The 19262-nt window shown below is 41.4% G+C and overlaps 1 long non-coding RNA gene and 1 other non-coding gene across 3 annotated transcripts; both read left to right on the forward strand.

The window, feature by feature from the left end:
* Positions 1 to 319: 319 nt before the first annotated feature.
* Positions 320 to 424, forward strand: LOC121102171. The gene has a single exon (XR_005834259.1). It is a non-coding gene; the product is annotated as a U6 spliceosomal RNA (small nuclear RNA).
* Positions 425 to 5289: 4865 nt separating this feature from the next.
* On the forward strand, positions 5290 to 16102 carry LOC103662933. 2 transcript variants are annotated; one of them, XR_005833990.1, is made up of 3 exons: positions 5290 to 5993; positions 7224 to 7312; positions 15920 to 16102. It is a non-coding gene; the product is annotated as an uncharacterized LOC103662933 (long non-coding RNA). The 2 variants fall into 2 exon arrangements; XR_568601.2 differs by lacking the exon at positions 15920 to 16102 and adding an exon at positions 8914 to 11073.
* Positions 16103 to 19262: the final 3160 nt, after the last annotated feature.

Genomic DNA, 19262 nt, shown 5'->3' on the forward strand with positions numbered 1-19262 from the left:
GATACCACCTGAAGTCTTAAGAAAATCAAGAATACAATGTATCCTTTAGAAATATGATGGTTAAATACCAGAAGAGCTAAAAAGTGAAGCAATTAAAGTCATTAACTTTGGAAATCTTTAGAGATCAGTAAAGGGCAGTGCTTTTCATCCACTTCCTGTCTATACAAGTTTGAATATTTGAACCATTACATACACACACACACACACACACGCACGCACGCACACATATACATATATATATATATATATGTACATATATGTTATCGGACACACAGGAAATGCCCAGTAAGAGACAATTGTTTAACTAAAAGCAACTACTGCTCTCTTTGGCAGCGCATGCGCTAAAATCAGAATGCCATAGAGAAGACTAGCATGGTCCCTGCACAAGGATGACATGCAAATTCATGAAACATTCCATATTTAAAAAAAATAAAAACAACTAAACTAGTTCCTACAGAAGCAAAGTTCTGTCCCTTATTCTACAGAACTCAAAAGGCATTTACAGATTTCCATGGTTTTAAGTTTTTGGAGCTTGAGAAATCTTTCCCCCAAATGAATCAACTCACTTCATTTTTGTTTTCAAAAAATAATATATCGAAAGCTGACAATCTGGCAATCTGCTGTAAGGCTAGGTAAAGATCAACCCACTTTAACATGTAAAAAAAGAAAAAGCCTAATATTTCCAGAGCTGTCAAGAACTTCAAGTTGTAAAGGAAGTAATTTGATCTCCTGCACTTAAAAACTATTTACTTACCCATTTCCATCAGCATTCACTCATATAAACTAAGTGTGAGGACCAGAAAGCATATTTTTATTCAGCCTGTATCCAACTGGGATACAGAATAGAATGTGAGAAAGCAGTAGGTCTTCTGATACGGTCAGAGGGTTAGTCAGTCAGGGAGGCCTGTCCTGAACAGAAGAGTTTTGGGGATACACCAAAAAGAATTTTGGTTAAATAACTTTATAATTTAATAATAGTGTCATGACCGGCCCTTAAAGTAGTCTGGGCTTTCTCATGTGCCATGTCAAAACTGACATGGTAAAGCCAATCATCAACTGCCAAGACCCCCCAACGGGCCACCTCAATGACAATGAACCTGTACCCTTGTTCACATCTACCTGACTCTGAGATTCCTAGGGCCATGCTGTCTGCACCCACACATACCACTTCTGATACTTCCGTTTTGGCAATCTGTTAATCATTTGATGAGACTAGAAGGGCAGATCAGGACACTTTGTTGCTGGTTGTTCCTTTGGAAAGAATCAATGAATGTCTATTCCAAGCCCACAGCTCCATATGCACAGATGCACTGGGTAGGATACATGGAGTTCATTTTTGTGCAAACCGAACAAAGTCCTAACAAGCAAACATTTTCTTTCCCACAAATGAGAAAGTTACACTTCAACTTGTTGACTACGGTTCTTAAAATGACAAATACAATAATAGATAACTCAAAGCCTTTTAACATGGAAAAGTCAACAGACCCTAGGTTGCTGATTGTCTCTACATGCAACTCAATCTTGGAAGTTTTGCCAAACCCCTAGGAAAACTGAAATTAGGAAAATAATTTCAAAGAAGTTTAAATTTCGGATTGACTTCCTTGGGAAACCCAAAAAGCCAGCATCATTCGTTCCTCAATGTTCCTTTGTTTTATTTTGTTTTCTTTCTTTTGGGGGCTAGGGAAGGAATATTTTGCTTTTGTTAAATCACACTAATAATCCCTGCTTTGAAGAATACCTGATACTCTGTAATATCTTATTCCAGAATCATCTTAGAAACATGTATATAGCATTTACTGCATGCCACAATGCTAAGTGCTTTATATATATTAACTCATGTAATACTTACACAGCCCTAGAGGGTTGGTATTCAGAGAGGTTGTGTAACTTATCCAAAGTCACACAGCTAAATAGGTGGTGGAGCTGGCATTTGAACCCAAGCAGTCTGCCTGCGCGGGCCCTGGTATATAAAGCATAAGTTGGAAATAAATATCTTCCATTATTTTTTCATCAACGTTCATCTTGAGCCTTGACAAGCCTCAAGGGTGTCCGCTGAATTCCTCTGCCTCCTGAACATTCTCTCCCTTCCCCCACTGGTTCTCTACCTGCATTTCCGGCCTGCCTGTCAGATAGTTAACGATCTGCACACAAACACTTACATGAACTAGTGGAGCCAAGCCTTTAAAAGAATCCTAGGGGAATCCTTAAAGACTCTTTTACAATATGAATAATCACCCCTTAATTTATTCATCTGTAAATTGTTGTTTCCATAGAAGAGGTTTTCCACAGGCAGGGCCGGACTGATGCATGCTTTTGTAGCTCTTCTCCGATGCACCAGCTTTGCTTTGCCATTTTGTGATTCAAGAAACCCGATTACTTTCACGTCCACAACAACCGTTCTCCTTTTAGAGTTTATAAAAGTGAAAGATATGTAGCACAAAAACTCTTTGTCAGGGAATATTTCTCGTGAAATGGAAATTCTAGCTCCTCTTACTTACTTGGAATGCTTATTTGTTCAGACATGGGACAGTGAAAATAAAATTTAAGTGTCCAGAATATTATTTCTATCCATTTTAATTTTGTCAGGCCAGACCCAGTTTCCATAGCAGATGAAATTAAATTTTTATATCAACTCACTTCTCACTTTAATGTCAAGAAATTTGCTGTCCTATATGCTTAGACTTTCGAGTAAATACCAGCCAACCCTGATTGCTGCAATCGCGTCTTCGACTGATCTAGCACCTCTGTGAGTCCCACCCTCTGGCAGATGTGGTTTTTGGAGATCAGCAACAAAAACCAGACCAAAGCCAATCCCCATGTACTTCAGAAGAAACTAAGGAGACTCGGGATAAGCAGACATTGCAAACTTGCCACCAGCTCGATCATGGGATGAATGCAGAACTTCGCATTGGGAGCATATAGTGGTTTTGGTCTCCCTTGCTGAACCCCACATTTTTGATTTGAAGTACTTCCCTTCAAGCTCGAGGTTCAAATCTTGCTCTTCTGTTGTAATATGATAACTTCCACAATGAGTGGCAAGGGATGGAGATCGCCATTAACGGGGATAGCCTAGTGGCTTTTCCCTGAGGTCTCTGAAACACATTTTCTAAATTCTTCCATGTGGTCCAGACCATGTTATGGATTTGTTAACTTTGCAATACATGTGATTGAAACATCATAATTCTTTCCATGACGATAGTGTCTGATGTTACAGATGCCCAACGAGCAAGGTCAATAGTTGACAGATGGAAGTCGGAGCGAAGCAATTACATTTCCCAAACCATTATAAAGAATGTAACCGAACAAAGGTGGAACCGGGCCTAAAATGCACCAAACAATAAAAAGCAGAAAAATAATTGCCTCAAATTTAACGACCCTTTCTTTGATATGACAACCAATCCGAGAATCTCTGAATTCTCTTTCTCTGGTAAAAGTCAAAACATTTTTGAGGCGGTGGCAGTTTATCTACATTATTGTTTTTCCTCCATCAGTCTTTAGGCTTAATCTCATTTGCTTTTATGGATATGGTAACCCTTCTGAATAGCTTTTAACCTTTTAAAAGTTGCCTTGACCCGGAGAGCCTAAAAAATTTTTAATACAATATTGAATAATAAAAATTGAACAATTGAGTGCTTTTCTTACCAGCGGTCTGCATGCAGTGCTCCAGGCCCCAGAGCAGACTTTCGGTCTGAATAACAAAATTAAAATACCTGTATATAGCTTGCTTCTAGCAGAAACCTTCAGCTCTGACCTCTGTTTCATTGGCTCCATTGTTCCTTCTGCCACCACGATATACTGGCTTTCTCTTTTCCGAAGAAAGAGCGTGCTTGCTCCCGCAGCACGTCAGCTTCAAAGGGCTCTTACTTCAAGTGTCCAGCGCATCATTATGGTAAATTTAAGAAATCCTCAGCCTAAGATTGTCTCTTTCAATTGTGTATAATGTAGATAACTTCATGCCTAAATGTTATAAACCAAGCCTTTTGTTGGCTTTGTTGGGTTTTTTTCTCACCATAGTCTCTAGGACATTTTCTATGTTGTGTTTAGTAAGATTCAGGACAAGATGATGATTCACAAACACAGCTCAATTTTTTTTTTAAATCTTTGTGTTGTGGAACTTAATTACCAAATTAAAGACAAGATGGCAGTGGAGAAAGGGGTGGGGGGGCCCTCCGGCCCAATGCTAGCGCCACCCCCCCCCCCCCCCCCCCGGGGAGGATCGTGGTGAAAGAGGGGATAGAAGGGCCTTCCCTGGGAAGAGCTACCCCCCACCTGGCAGATCCGGCTAGGAGCCACACTCCAGCATCCAGAGCTTGGGAAGCCCTATTGTGCGGGATGTCAGTCAGCTGACATCCTGCCTCCTGCTCTATCTGAGAGGGGGATCTGCATTTTCTAAGCCAGTTGGCAGCATGCACCACCAACAGCAACGCACCGCAGGCCTGCGGTATAGACTGTCACCCCATGATAAGTGTACCAGCTCAGTGGTGCAAAGGTTTTCAGATACCCTCCCTTGGGCCATCATTCTCCTCCTCCTCCTCCCCTCTCCCTCACACACACTGAGCATCGGCTCTCAAGTGCCCTTCTCCACATAGTTACAATAACCCATCCCGGCCAGTGATGCTTAAAATTGAACCATGGTTCAGGGGAGCAGTAGGCTCTCCCTGCAAGCACCCTAATGTGTTAAACAGCCATGCCAGGTAGCTCTCTCCCTTCTCAGAATCAACTACTTATAGAGACCATCTGTCAGTGGAAGTTAGTTTTTATGCAAGTTCCCGAACCTAGCGTCTGAAGGATGAACAAACTCGTACGCATATAGTTTTCCTCCAAGAGCAGCATCTCCCTAATGGTCCTCTCAAGCTGCCTGCTTCCACCGTGGGCCTAGAAACGGGAGAGGAGGCCAGGTTTTGGAACCTGTCTGGTGACCGAGCATGTCCCTCCAACATGACCACGTTTGTACAGCTGAGGCTTGACATGCGGGGCTCTTTAGACGGTTGGAATTATTTCATTTGGCACCACGATCGCCTCAAATGATACATATTTTCAGGGAAAGAAACACTGCGAAAGTAAACTTGAACCAATAGGGACATTTATTCTCCAGGTTTAAAATTAATTTCCTGTATTTCTCTGGCTTTAAAAAAATTCTATTGGAACTGCAACTTTATGAGAAGAAAAATCAGAAACTATTTCTTTTACATGGAGCCCAGTATCAGATGAAATGGAAATGTAAGGATTTCCTTAGCGTTAACCCACTGGAATTCTCCAGCTGAGAACTGAGGTCTGCAGGCTGTTTTAGGTTAAGACCTTGCTCCACTCCATGTTAGGTAATCAGATGTCATTTAGGCAAAATAAATGAGAAGTACTCAAGGAATCAGAAGAGGTGAAAGAGCAGAATCTGGTTTGGATAAAAGTTTAATTCTTCAGTTCCAAGAGGCATAGCCCTCGAAGATGCTGCGCAAAGTCAGACAGGAGTGGCCGAGTAATGAAGATGGATGCAGCTTGTTATCAGCAAGCCGTTTACTAGGGCTTGACGTAACCTTAAACATTGCAGATAGCTCCATGGCACTTGCCACTAAACCCCTAATTAATGAATAGCAGGCCCTAAATTAACAATGTGCATTTACAGATGAATTCTGGGCACTCATTAAAGGATGTTCGCATACCAGGCAGCAACTGTTGGCTTCTCCCTGCTGCCTTGCTCCGTCACGGGGCGTCTGGGGAGGCGTTGCCACCGGGCTTTCCTGTCTGCTAGGCCTCGAGCCCAGCCTGGAGCAGAAAGGGACACCGTTCTCAGGACGGATGCGGGGCAAGGGGATGCGAGCTCAGCTTTGAGCCGGAACACCTGTGCTGCCATTTTTAGGCGCTCCGAAACAATCTCATACGGAGCCGGTGCTGCCAATAAAAGTTAAAAAAAAAGGAAAAAGAAAAAAAAGTTTGAATCCTAACCAACGCTGCCAGGGAAGGAATGAGACTCCTCGGAGAGCAGCCCCACAGTCCAGGTTCGTGGGCGGGCTGGAATGCACTCCGGGGCGGAGGGTTTAGACAATGTGTAGATTTGTTTGGCCAAAGCTTCATTAATAAACAATTAAGAGCTTGTGGGGAGGGAGCCGGGGTCTGGCTGCAGCCAGCCCGAGGGCCGGGAGCCGGGGCGCTGTGGCCGGAGCCAACCCAAAAGGCTTTCTGCAGCAAACGGTAGCCAAGCTAATTATCTAGCACCTTCTGTGGGGGGTTTGCCTCTGGATTTCGAGGAATAAAATGGGGAGCGGCGGGCTTGTAATGTAACAAGGATGTAGCCCCCGTGTGGGAAGGTGTATATATGACTATTAAATAATACTACCTTCAAGTCGCGCAGAAGTAAAATAAAGATGGAAGCCAAGTATGAGTAAGGAATTGGAAAGTAAATTAAGTGGAAAAGAAGCATTTTTTCAACTTTCGTGGGAGGCAGCAATAAAAAAAAAAAAAGGTTCTTGCAAAGCTAGGGTGAGGAGGAGAATGGATTTAAGGGGAGAGGGTGTTCAGCAAACGTCTCCCTTCCAGTCATGTCGGCTCTGGCTACAGTCCTGAGGCGGGGCCCTTCTGTTGGGAAGGGAAAGCATCTGAGGTTTCTGAGCGGTCACTCTCCGGAAGCATCCACGCTAAAGAGAGCACAGCTGCCTGCCCGCCGAGGGCACAGGGCAGACGCTGTGGAACAGCCCGGGCAGAGTCCCCTCGCTGCAGTGCCAAGGTCCATGTATGGTCAAAAGCAAAGGCATTCTCTTGTTTCTATGGATCATTCCCACATCGGGCTTTTCAGATTTGGGTTTGTGTACGTTTGAGGACTGGTATTCCTATGGCCCCGTGGAGGCGGTATAAAAGCAAACCGGTTGCCAAAGCAGAAAACAAAAACAAAACCCAAAACACCCAAATTCTTAATTTGAAAATGCCAAAGGGACTTGTGTTGGGGTGGGGGCCAGGGGATGGGGGTGCAGTACTCTCCACGACTGCCACTAAGTATTCCTAAGTAATTACTGGGTAGGAATTGAACTGAAGGGTGGGGGGGAACAGGTGTTTCCCTTTTCCCAAGGGCATTTCTCATTTATTATATATCTAGTCAAAAGTTTCTTTTTGAGCAGACTTTGTCACATCCAGCCAAACAGCCGCTGTGTGAAAAAAGCACCTTAAGCAATCATTTTAAGAGCTGCCCTCATTCCACATTGTGTGACTGAATACAAATCCTTTATTCTTCCCAGTTTGATGATGAAATGGAGATTTAACCTCTGCTTGCCATCATTATCAGTTCACTGAGTTCCTGAGTATAAACCACAAAGCTCCTGAAAATGTAAGTTACTGGATGTTTGCCCTCGCCCCATTCCCCCCCACGCCCAAAGCAATCCAAATACAGAGCTTACTGGGAGGGGAGAAGATCAATAGGGAACACTTTCTTATTACAACATTCCCCTGGATTTCTCAGAACTCTATCCATAGTGGATTTCTAGTCCCAGTGGTCATACAATTAGGAAAAAAAAGTAGACTTCAGACAATAAAAGAGAATGAGCAAAGGACAGACACGAATCACAGTATCTTTTCCTACCTCCATTATAAGCTGTATAACCCAGCGCATCATGGCATATGTGTGTAGGCCACATTTCCTCGGGTTTCAAAAGCCTGATGGCTCAATCAAAAATGTATGTCACAATAAAGCAACAAAAGACCTGTCCTTTACATAACCCTCACTGGCAACATCTCGAGATTCCCTTGTCCGTTTTCTGATTCAAGGGGTCCCTGGAGTATGTCTCACGTGTGTCCCAGATCACTGCCAGTGTCCTCTGCTTCCATTTTATGGCATTTCCTCAACTTTCTGTCACTCCGGACTCCTAGAATGACACTCCAGATGTTAAAATTGACATCAGTCTTCTAGCCAAATATTTCCATCCCGACATAATCTCTTTTAAGAGTGTGACCTTGGCCTGGGGAAGCTTTTCTGGACCTAAATAAAAGGAGCCCATTCTTCCTCCATCCAACATATTATCTAGGAAGTTAAAGGCTGGCCATTTATTCTTGGGAAGGTCTACTCCTTGGGGGGCAAGTCATCAACTTCAGCCTAACAGCTATCAGTCCTTTCCTCTGTCCAAAGAAAGCTTCACCAGCTAATTTCACAAACCCAGAAAAACATGTCTAGGTATGCCCATATATACAGTGGAGACCCTCACTCTGTGATCCTCGAATACACGTGATTAGGTGAAATAATTTTTCTAAGAATGTTGTTACGACATATAGGATATTATATTGACCCAGTTGTCAGCCTTATCCTGTAAGACCAGTGTTTTTGTAGGACTGCCTCTTGTATTAAGGAAATTCTATTTGCTATAACAAAAGAACCCCAAAAGGCATTAGTTGATAAAATATAACAGTTTATTTCTCACTCGAAAAACCCCAGAATGGGAGCTTTTTCAGGAAAATAATCCAGGGTCCCAGACTCATTCCACATTATAGTTCCACTGTCTTTAACACATGGCCCCCAAGGTCACCATGCTCTTTGACATCAAACAGAGAAGGGCAAAGAGAGGCACACTGTTTCTTAATGCCCTTGACTCAGCATCAATACACTGCATACAATCATTGGTGAAAACCAATTACATAATCCCTCCTTGATATAAGGGGTGGGGAGCTAAAAATATAATCCATGGCTGGGAAATCATTTGCAGTTGATAACTCTACACCATGTAAGAGGAGCACAAATGTTGAGCAAAGCCAAGCACTTCTGCCAGAATACTAGGCTGATTTTATACACACACACACACACACACACACACACACGCACACATGCATATGTATTTGCATATATATACTACATATTGTTCATATGCATATAAACAAAAGAACTATGGCAGTATATATTCAATTTCAATTTTCCCTTATTTTGAACTTTTTGTGTTCCAGGTGTATTACCCTATTTAGTTCTTGCCATAAGCCTAAAATGAGACAGGTGCACTTTCCAAAAAGAGGAAGTATGGACTCTTGAGAAAACTGTTGAAGGATAAACATGAGTTGGAGAAGATGATATCAATGGGAAAGATAGAGTGAGGCCTCCAAAACTCTGCTCCATCATAAAGCAAAAACAATACCAGCAAAAAATTGTCAGAATCAAATTTTTCAAAACTCTGGAAATTAACCAAAGGCTTGGAATAAAGAGTGTTTCCTAAAAAAAAAGAAAGAAAGAAAGAAAGAAAGAAAGAAAGAAAGAAGAAAAGAAAAGAAAAGAAAAAGAAAACAGCTGAATCTCCATAAGAAAAAGAAGCTTTGTGGTATGATAACTTGTCCTATTCCCATCCCACTCTCCTCAGTGCTGATGTAAACTTGAAAACCAACAACCCCACAATTAGAGTAAAAACCAGCAGCCTAGCAGCCACTGAAGGGGTCCCAGTGAACTGTCATTATTTTACCAGTCTGCCAGTTTCCTGAAAACCCCCACTTGAAGGATTATCTTTGTTGGACCTGACTCAGAGCTCACTTAGGGTGAAAAGCCTTGTGTTTGTCAAAAACAATCAACAGCAATTGTATAACATTGCAGTTACCTGAGGTAGTGATAATAATTGGGACACATTTTCAGAAGGTAAACAAAAAAACTTAAAAATCTTGGAAGTGAAATGTTCATTGCAGCTTTAAAAATGCTGACATTTTTCTGGATATCTGGAAATTCGTGTGCATGTATAGAGCTGTTCACATCTCTAGATAAGAGCTGAGAAGGCCCTAAACTCACATGTCTGGCTAATCCTGAGGCTCTCTGGAAGTAAGATGCAAAGACTAATGTAGAGTTGTAGACCTCTAACCTGAGTGTTGAAGATGGATCCCAATATACATGCAAAGCCCTTCAGCAAAGGCTGGGAGACTTACTGGTTCCAGGTATTTAAGAAAATCTCTTCCTAATCATTAAGTTTCTACTAAGCTAACTGAACAGAGGCTGCCAGTGGCTAAACATGAAAAATAAAACAAATTTTAAAAATCAGTTCAAGAGGGTCACTAAGTAGACAAACAACAACGAATTCTGGGTCTGATTTCCAGAGTTGCAATGTTGTATTATTTTTAAACGTCTATTTTTCAACAAAGTTGTGAAACACGCAAAAGAAAAAATATCAAGAGAAACTGTCCCTGAGGAAGTCCAGATGTTAGACTTAGCAGACAAAGACTTTAAATCAGATATTTTAAATATATTCAAAAAACTAAAGGACACCACATCAAAAGAACTAAAGAAAAGTATGAGAATGATGGTCTCACCATACAGAAAATATCAATAAAGAGATATTTCTACTTTGAAAGCACAAATAGAAATTCTGCAGTTGAAAAGTGCAATAATTGAAATAAAAAATTCACTAAAAGGGGATCAATATCATATTTGAATTGGCAGAAGAAAGCATCAGTGGACTTGATGATTGAGATTATCCAGTCTGAAGAACAGAAAGAAAAAAGAAGGGAGGAAAATGAGCAGTCTCAGATACTTAGTCGCACACTGAAAAGGGTATCAACATATGCAAAATGGGAGTCTAGTAGGAGAGAGAAAGGAGCAGAAAAAAATATTTGAAGAAATAATGGCCCAAACTCCCCAAATATGATGAAAAACATTAACCCATGCATCCTAGAAGCTCAATCCCACAAATAGGATAAAACTCAAAGGGATCCACACCTAGATATACTGCAATGAAATTTTTGAAACACCTTGAGAAAATCTTGAAAGCAGTAAGAGTGAAGTGATGCATCATGTATAAGGAATCACCATTTAGATGTACATCTGATTTTTTAAATAAAATACCATGGAGGCCAGAAGGAAGTGAGATAACATATTCAAAGTGCTGGGGGGGGGGGAGACTTACCAAGCAATAATTCTATATCCAGGAAGATATTCCTTCAGAAATAAAGGAAAAACTAAAACATTCCCAAATGAACAAAGCAGAATTTGTCACTAGCTGACATGTCCTACAAGAAATACTAAAGAGAATCCTTTATGACAAAAAAAAAGAGGACACTAGACAGTAAAACAAATCCACATGAAAAAATGGAGAGCACTGGTAAGGGTAACTACATAGATAAATATAAAAAAAACAGTATAAGTTTATTTTCTGTTTGTAACTCTTTTCTTCTATAAGATTTAAAAGAAAACTGCATAAGGAAATAATTATAGCTGTTATTAGAGAAATAATATATAAAGATATCATTTGTATGACAATAATATGACAAAGGAGAGGGCCAGAAATGTAGCTAGGAATAAAGATTTTGTATACTGTTGAAATTAAGTTGGTATTCATACAAACTAAATTGTGATAAATTATGATGTTAGTTGTAATCCTCATGGCAACCATTAGGAAAATAACTAAAAATATAGTAAAAGAAACAACAAGGGGATTAAGATGCCTTACCAGAAAATATTTAACACAGACATCATTGATGGAAAAACTGGGAACAAAAAAGACATGATATATAGAAAACAAATAGAAAAATGGCAGACATCAATCTTACCTTATTGGTAATTACATTAAATGCAAATAGATTAAACACTCCAATAAAAAAAAAGATCAGAATAGATTTTATAAAGCATGATCCAACTATATGCTGTCTACAAGTGACAGACGTTAGATTCAAAGATGGAAATAGGTTAAAAGTAAAAATATGAAGAAAGATATTACATACAAATAGCAACCAGAAGAGAGTTTGTGTGGCAATGCTAATATCAGACAAAATAGACTTTAAGACAAAAGTCATTCCTACAGACAAAGAAGCACACTTTAAAATAACAAAAACATCAATCCATCAAGATGACATAATTTTAAACATTATATACCTAACAATAGAAAACCAAAATCTATAAAGCAAAAATATATTTCATTCTTTGTTGTGGCTGAATAATATCCACTGCATGGATATGACACATTTTGCTTATTATGTAACACATGAATCTTGAAACCATTATGCTCAGTGAAAGAAGCCAGACACAAAAGGCCTTGTATTGTATAATTCCATGAATATGAAGTGTCCACATTAGGCAAATCCATAGAGATAGAAAACAGATTTGTGATCACAGGAGTTGTAGAGGGGGGAAATGGGTAGTGATTTCTAAGGGGTACAGGTTTGCAAAAATCTTGGAACTATATCAGTGCTTTCCTTTTTATGTATTTTAGGTGAAAAAGAACCATGTAGTGAAAAAAACAAAAAACAAGCAAACCAACTTCAGTGTCAGACATACTTGCAATCAAATCTCCACTCACCTCTAACCCATGATGTGTCTATGAGAAATATTATGTTAAAATGCATTATAATTTTTAAATTGATAAAACCCACATACTTCAAAATCTTTATTTGGACTTTGATATTTGTATTAGTATTCTTTGTTGCTGCAAAAGAAATTACCACAGACTTAGAGGCTTAAAACCACACAAAGTTGTTATCTCACAGTTTCTGTAGGGTCAGGGGTCAAGCATTGGTGAGGTGGGTCTTCTGCTCAGGGTGTCACCAGGCTAGAATCAAGGTGTCAACAGGAGCTGCAGATCTCATTCGGGGCTCAGAGTCCTCTTCCACGTTAACTGGAAGAATTCAGTTCCTTGAGATTCTAGAACTGAGGCCTTCAACTCCTAGAGGCTCCACCCTTCTCTACCATGTGGCCTGCTCCACAACATGGAAGTTCCTTTTTTCACAGTTAATAGAAAAGCATCTCTTGCTTTTTCTGATCCTGATTTCTAGACTCCATTTTAAATGACTCCTATAATTAGGTCAGGTCCATCCACGATAATCCTTCTCTTGATGAACTTAGAATCAACTGACTGGGGATCTTAATCACAACTGTAAAATCCATTAATCTTTACCATACCATGTAACCAGTCAAGGGAGTGACTATCTCATCATCTTCACAGGTCCAGCCCGCACTCAAGGGGAGAGGAATATACCAGGTATGGGTTGCTGGGGTTATCTTAGAATTCTACCTACTACGAGTAGACTGTTCCATGTATGTCAACCATGTATGGGGCTTGCTAAGTTACGAGTATATGCAAGCATGGTCACTGTTTGGACACCATTTAGGGAGACTTAGTCGAGCCATACACCATCAGAGCTAGACTCTGCCTAAGTATGGGACCTAATTGTAGCTTCTAAAGCTGACTGCCCATCAGAACAACCTGGAAATTTTCTCCTAGAAGTTCTGATTGAATATCAAAGCTGATACCCCTCTCTAAACACACACACACACACACACACACACACGCGCATCCATGTTTTTGAGAATTTCCAGATAAACAGTAAGGTTGAGAGTCTAACACTCTAGAAGCCGCAATTAATGGAGAAAAATAAAAACAGTACTATGAGTAAAGCCTATGTGGGCTTGTTAAATAATTAAATTTATACACATACATAACTAGTTATAATATTTAATTTAATCACCAATTCTTCCTCACTTTTTATTCATGGGGAAAACAAATTATAGCATAGAAGAGGAAACTTGTGGTTTAAATGCCAAACGTACTTGAATTCAAAGGTCCACTCCACTTGCAACTCATTTATAATCTCCATAAATCACTCAAGCTCTCAGTTTCAAGTTCCTCACCAATAATGTGGGGATATCAGTACCTGTGTCACTCAGATCTCAGGAGATGGAAAGGATGAAAGGGTCTGGCAAACCTTCTAAACACATGTTGCTAGAGGAAAATCGGAGTCTTTGTTCTACAGTCTCCTTGACTTTGGGCCACAGCAATTCCTTGGGTCCTTCCTGGGAGCATCCTGGGAGAGCTGGTCCTCCTGTCCCCATATTTTGGGAAAGGCAAGGAAAGCTTTCCAAAACAGGACTGCCCCTTTCTCTCAGGCTGCCTTCCATTCCCACTGTTCAGCCTCCCCTCTGTGGGATCTGCCTGACGGGCAAAGAGCCGTCTGTACATCTTTGCCCAGTAAAGGTTGTCTGGAGGTGGACGGTGTATGTTCCCTAGAAATTTTTAATACCGTATAACACTCCTCCCTCACGTTGCACAATACATAAATTGGGCACGCATGGCCAATTGCAGCACAAAATACCACCCCAGCACCCACCACATCATACTACCCTTTGCACCCACCCACCTGGTGAGTCGTGATCCGCAACACCTCAGAACCAGCTCACTGCCCCTGGCTTGCCCAGGGCTTTGCACCCAATACTTCACTTCTCCTGCCAGCGGGAGGGTTAGGAAAGGCAGGACAAGGGGTCTGGCCTGATGGAAAGGGAAATACAGACTTCCTCATAAAATCAGGACCATTAACATTTAAACGTTCATTTTCTCAAACTTTCAAATAATAATACCTATTTTATCTAACTTAAAGGATTGTTCAGAGCATGAAGTGAGATAGTAGATGTCAGATGCAGTTTGTAATCTCTGAGGCACTCGATAGTCACATTTTAAGGGCATGATCTCAAAGTAGGTCAAATAACATTCGGAGGGACTGAGTCTCATTCCCTCAAACCTGTTCCATGTGTCATACTATGCAGTTATCGTTAATTGTGCATGTGTCACACTATTGGACTAGAAGCTCCTTCAGATCAGGGATGTCTTGTTTGTGCAGAATTCTGGCTTTGAGTAGAGCAGGACCATGATCTGAGGGACAGGAGGGGAGATGCGTATTTGTCTATAATGTATCGCCCAGAGCCGTGACATAGCATAAGAATGAAAACCCCAGGAGGGCAGGGAATTTTATCTCTTTAGTTTATTGCTGTATCTCCAGTACTTTACAACAGTGACTGATACAGTTAACATTCAATAACTATTTGTTGAGCAAATGAATAAGCCAGTGTTTGCTGGATTGAGTTACAATAAGGTAAGTTTTGATAGAATAAAATGGCAGCTGCCTTCCTCTCTAGGAGGGGAGCAAGCAAGGCTGGATGAGGCAAAGGTCAGAGTCTTAGAGGTGTTCTCTGTGTGTGCTCTTCTCTCATCCTCTCAGAATGGCTCTCTTTCACCCGGTCTGCCCCTTTACATCTCTCTAATATTCCTCACCCCCCACACTTCATCCTGTCCTGTGACTGCTCAAAACCCTTGCTCGGACCCTAGCCTGGGCCTCCCCATTTATGCTCCCAAATTGCCTTCACTCTCCAGTTCCTTCCATTCACCACTTCCGCATCAGCCTTCCTGCCCTGATAGGTCACAGCAGCCTGAGAAGTTGCACTCATACATTGTAAGAAGAGTGTAGCTGCTTCTGTGTTTTTGTCTCCTGTTTCTTGAGTCGCCTCTCTGCCAGGGCCCCAGGGCCCCTCCCCCAAACTTCCATAGTAAACTCACTTCTGCCTCATCATTTGCTACTTACCACCTACCTCATTGGAGGTATATTATATTAGTCAGGGTTCTCCAAAGAAACAGAAGCAACAGGGTATAGATATATAGAGTTAGATAGATAGATAGATAGATAGATAGATAGATAGATAGATAAAGAGATTTATTATAAGGAATTGGCTCACATGATAGTGGAGGCCCAGAAGTCCCAAGATCTGCAGTCAGCACCTGGGGACCCAGGAGAGCCAATGGTAAAGTTCCAGTCTGAAGGTTAGAAGGCTTGAGACCCAGGAAGGGCTGATGTTTCACTTTGAGTCTGAAGGCTGGCAAAAGCTGGTGTCTCAGTTCAAAAGGGGGTCAGGCAGAAAGAATTCTCTCTTACTCAAGGAGGGCTTAGCCTTTTTGCTCTATTGGTGCCTTCAACTGATTGGATATGGCCCACCCACATTAGAAAGAGCAATCTGCTTTACTCAGTCTTATGAGTCAAATGTTAATTCCAAAACACCCACACAGACACACCCAGAATAGTGTTTGACCGAATATGTAGGTACCCCACGGCCCAGTGAAGTTGACTCATAAAATGAACCATCACAGTTGTACAATTGTCACCTTAGTCACATACTAAGCCCTAAAATAAGCTTCTCTGAAGCATATATTTTCTTTCTGTCTTCTAGAATTAAAGGACGGCCCTCACAGGGCAAGTGCTGTGAAAAGGAAGAGGTTCACCACCCCCAGCCTCCGCCTTGTCTCACTTCCCAAGCCTGGGGCACCAAAACTGACTTGAGGCAGAATTGCACCTTCCCTAAAATGAACCTCCTAAAGCCTGCCAGGAAGAACTGCTGGAGCTACAGCCTCTTTTGTTCTCCTTCCGGCTCACTCCGCAGCCACTCTTATGAATGCTGACATCGTACCTAAAGTATACTCACTCTTTGCTTTGATGTAACTTACCATGGCTGCCTGATGGCCAGCCAGCCCAGTCACCAATATTCATGTCATTAAATGTGCCAAATAAATATCATTGTAAGTCTGATTTAGTACTAAACCCTGTGATCAAGTTGAAAAGACATGGGACAAATCATCAGAAGACTTGAGTTTGAATTCTGACACCACCCCTGACTAGAAATTTAAAAAATGAACAAAACACTTCAATTCATGGAGCCCAGTGTTCTGATGTGTTTCTTTATCTACCATGCGGCACCATTGTGAGCGTCAATGAAATCGGGGTCAGTCTTGGTAATGGAAGTTCTTGCTAAGCGATAATATTATGTATTGTTACGTACTATTTTTTAATACTATGATGTACTGTTAAATGCTAATAGTATGTGCTGTTAAATTATTTTCCATCTTCACAATTTGCTGTTTTTTATAACCTTCCACTCATTACTTTAAAAATAAATAAATAAAAAGCTTTAAAAGGCCTCTGAAAGACAGGAGCTTCAAACAAACTCTGCTATAACGCCCCAGGAATCAAATCGAAAAGGACGGAAGGAAATATACCCAAACTTCAGGAGATGCAAAAATCAAAGAGCAGAAAGGGCTGTGCATAACTGCAACTAATAGGAAGTGCATTGTCCTTGGAGGAGGCATTTCGTTCACCATAGCAGGACAGAGATACTGTGCTTTAAGAAAGGCCTTCATTTATCATAAAAATGATATCCGGTATCATGCGGACCAGCTGTGAGGCTCTCCAAGGGTGAAAAAGACAGGACAAATTGTATCCAAGTGTCGAGGGAGAGAGGGTCACAACTCTTCCAGGGCAGCCGCGGCGCCGTTGGGCAGCAACAACAAAACGGCCTTGACTCAAATGCCGGCAAAGCAAAGGTGGGGTCATGTCAGAAGGTGTATACAGGGAAAATTCATATCGCTGCTTTATAATGGATGTTCTCTTATACTCAAAAAGCTTTGGTGAATTATGAAAGACATTTATCAGATATTAGAAAAATTCCAACATTGGAAAAATTTATCACCATTTATCAGAGGCTTGAAGCTACAATGTATTTTTCACTATGTGATATGGAAACACATGTGCAGTGAGTGGGTGGGTTTCCGGTGCAACACCAAACCCACACTGTCCTACGAGTAATTGGATTCAGCCGAATACAGGACAGTGCATTCCAGGTCACTGAGCATCTTAAAGCTAGAAACAAAACTCGTTCCAAATGGTGCTTAAACCCAACAATGAGGACTGAAGCCCTCATACCAGATAACTTAACCTTTGGTATCACAGTGTGATGGGGCAACAGGCGTGAACATGACCAAGCCAGATGTACCTAACATTCAACCATAAGCGTGATTGACTCCATCTTAGACCTGTTCTCTCAATCTAAACTCGTAGAGACTTTTCACTCTTAATTGCATCTGCTTCTCCATGGCCTGATCAGTCCTTAATTATGTCTAATTGATCTCCATTTGTACCTTTGAATTGCTGAATCACAACCTAATTTAGAAATGCAACAGTGCTCTACATCTCACTGCCTCCTCCAATGCTCCCAAGAGTCTTGTGGAAGTGTCGGGCATATCTGGAAAAATACTTTCGATCTCCTCCTCCAAATGAAAAAACTAGGTCAGAGAACAGCTACCCCGGGGTCTAACCACTGCTAAATATCAGAGCTGATAAGGCAGTCCAGTTTTCGTGACTCCCTCGTCAGTGCTCCTTAAATACAGAAAAGAACTTCTTGGATCTTAGGGCTCTGAGACCCTCACAATGTGCTCCTCTGGGACATCTTGTAATTTCCTCTTCAGGAGCTCCTTAAGAATAGCATAAAGACATATCCAGCTGGAACCATTTACACAAACTGTACAGCCTGGAGGCAGGGGATGGACTTAATGACCCTAGGCTAATCAATTCCTGCTTCCTAACACAAGGAGTGATTGCAAAGTAATGATCCACCAGCCCCAGACAAACATCACAGTTATACGTTAAATGAAGTTTCTGATTCCTCATTCCATGATAAATGTATGGTTAATCCTGATTCCTGATCCATCATAAATTGCTCTTCTCTTCAGGGTCACTAAGTGACATTTGACTGTGAGTTGTAGAGGAAGTTGAGCACAAGAGCTTCAGCCGGAGTGGGTGCAATCTTGTAGGTACTGTAAGTGTTCGCATTAATCTGTTGCCATCTGTCTTTATTTTGCTAACCCACTCAATCGGACACCATAAATGTTAACAGACATAAAAATGCTTTTCTTCAACATTAGGCACACATATCTTTTTGCCTCACCTCCTGAATGTCAGACAGCCCCTTATTACCGTAGGCAATGCCACGATGATCCCCTAGCTCCCTGAAGGGGCTCTGAACAACGATGCCATATAAGGCATTGTTCCAAATCCGCCACCGGTTTTTGGAGTCCATTTCAAGGCTCCAGTGCTCCTGTACTTGGCAACAGATTTCTCCCCTTCTTTCAAAGAAAAATCCAGAATGCAACCTTTAGCTCATCCTCTAAGAATGTGGACTCAAGCTGGGGTGGTGAAGGTTAAGCCAAATGCTTTTTATTCTGTCAAGCAGATCGTGATGGAGACGGCTTATACTCCTACCTCTGTCCCCCACCATCCTACACATCAAAAATCAGAAAAGACCCTGTGTTCTTGCTACTATCTAGTATATGGAAAAGCCATTCATTTGATGATTTGAGTAAAAAGGTTCTGAACAAGAGCCTTGCCCTATAATTTCTAAGAAATCTGCCATCTCTGGGCCATTCAGGGCTCTCTTTGAAGTCTTTATCACCCTAATTTACTTTGGCAACTTTTGAAAGGACTGAATAATCTTAGAAGTCTATTTTGCGGAGACCTTTTATCTGCATTGTAGTGGATGCTGTGGTGTACCGCCCAAACCTACCCTCTGGGACTGAGACACTCATTCCCTCAACCGCTGACGGTGTTGACCACCTACAACTCTCAGCTGAGTGTCTCTCTAGGACTCACTCTAGAAAGTCACCTCACCCAGGGTCATACCCTATCCCTAGGGCCACCCACATCCCATGACTGGTCACTACAATGCTATAAAGGCCCTGTCCCCT

Source organism: Ursus maritimus, unplaced genomic scaffold (genome assembly GCF_017311325.1).
Source record: "Ursus maritimus isolate PB19 unplaced genomic scaffold, ASM1731132v1 scaffold_12, whole genome shotgun sequence".
NCBI lineage: Eukaryota > Metazoa > Chordata > Mammalia > Carnivora > Ursidae > Ursus > Ursus maritimus.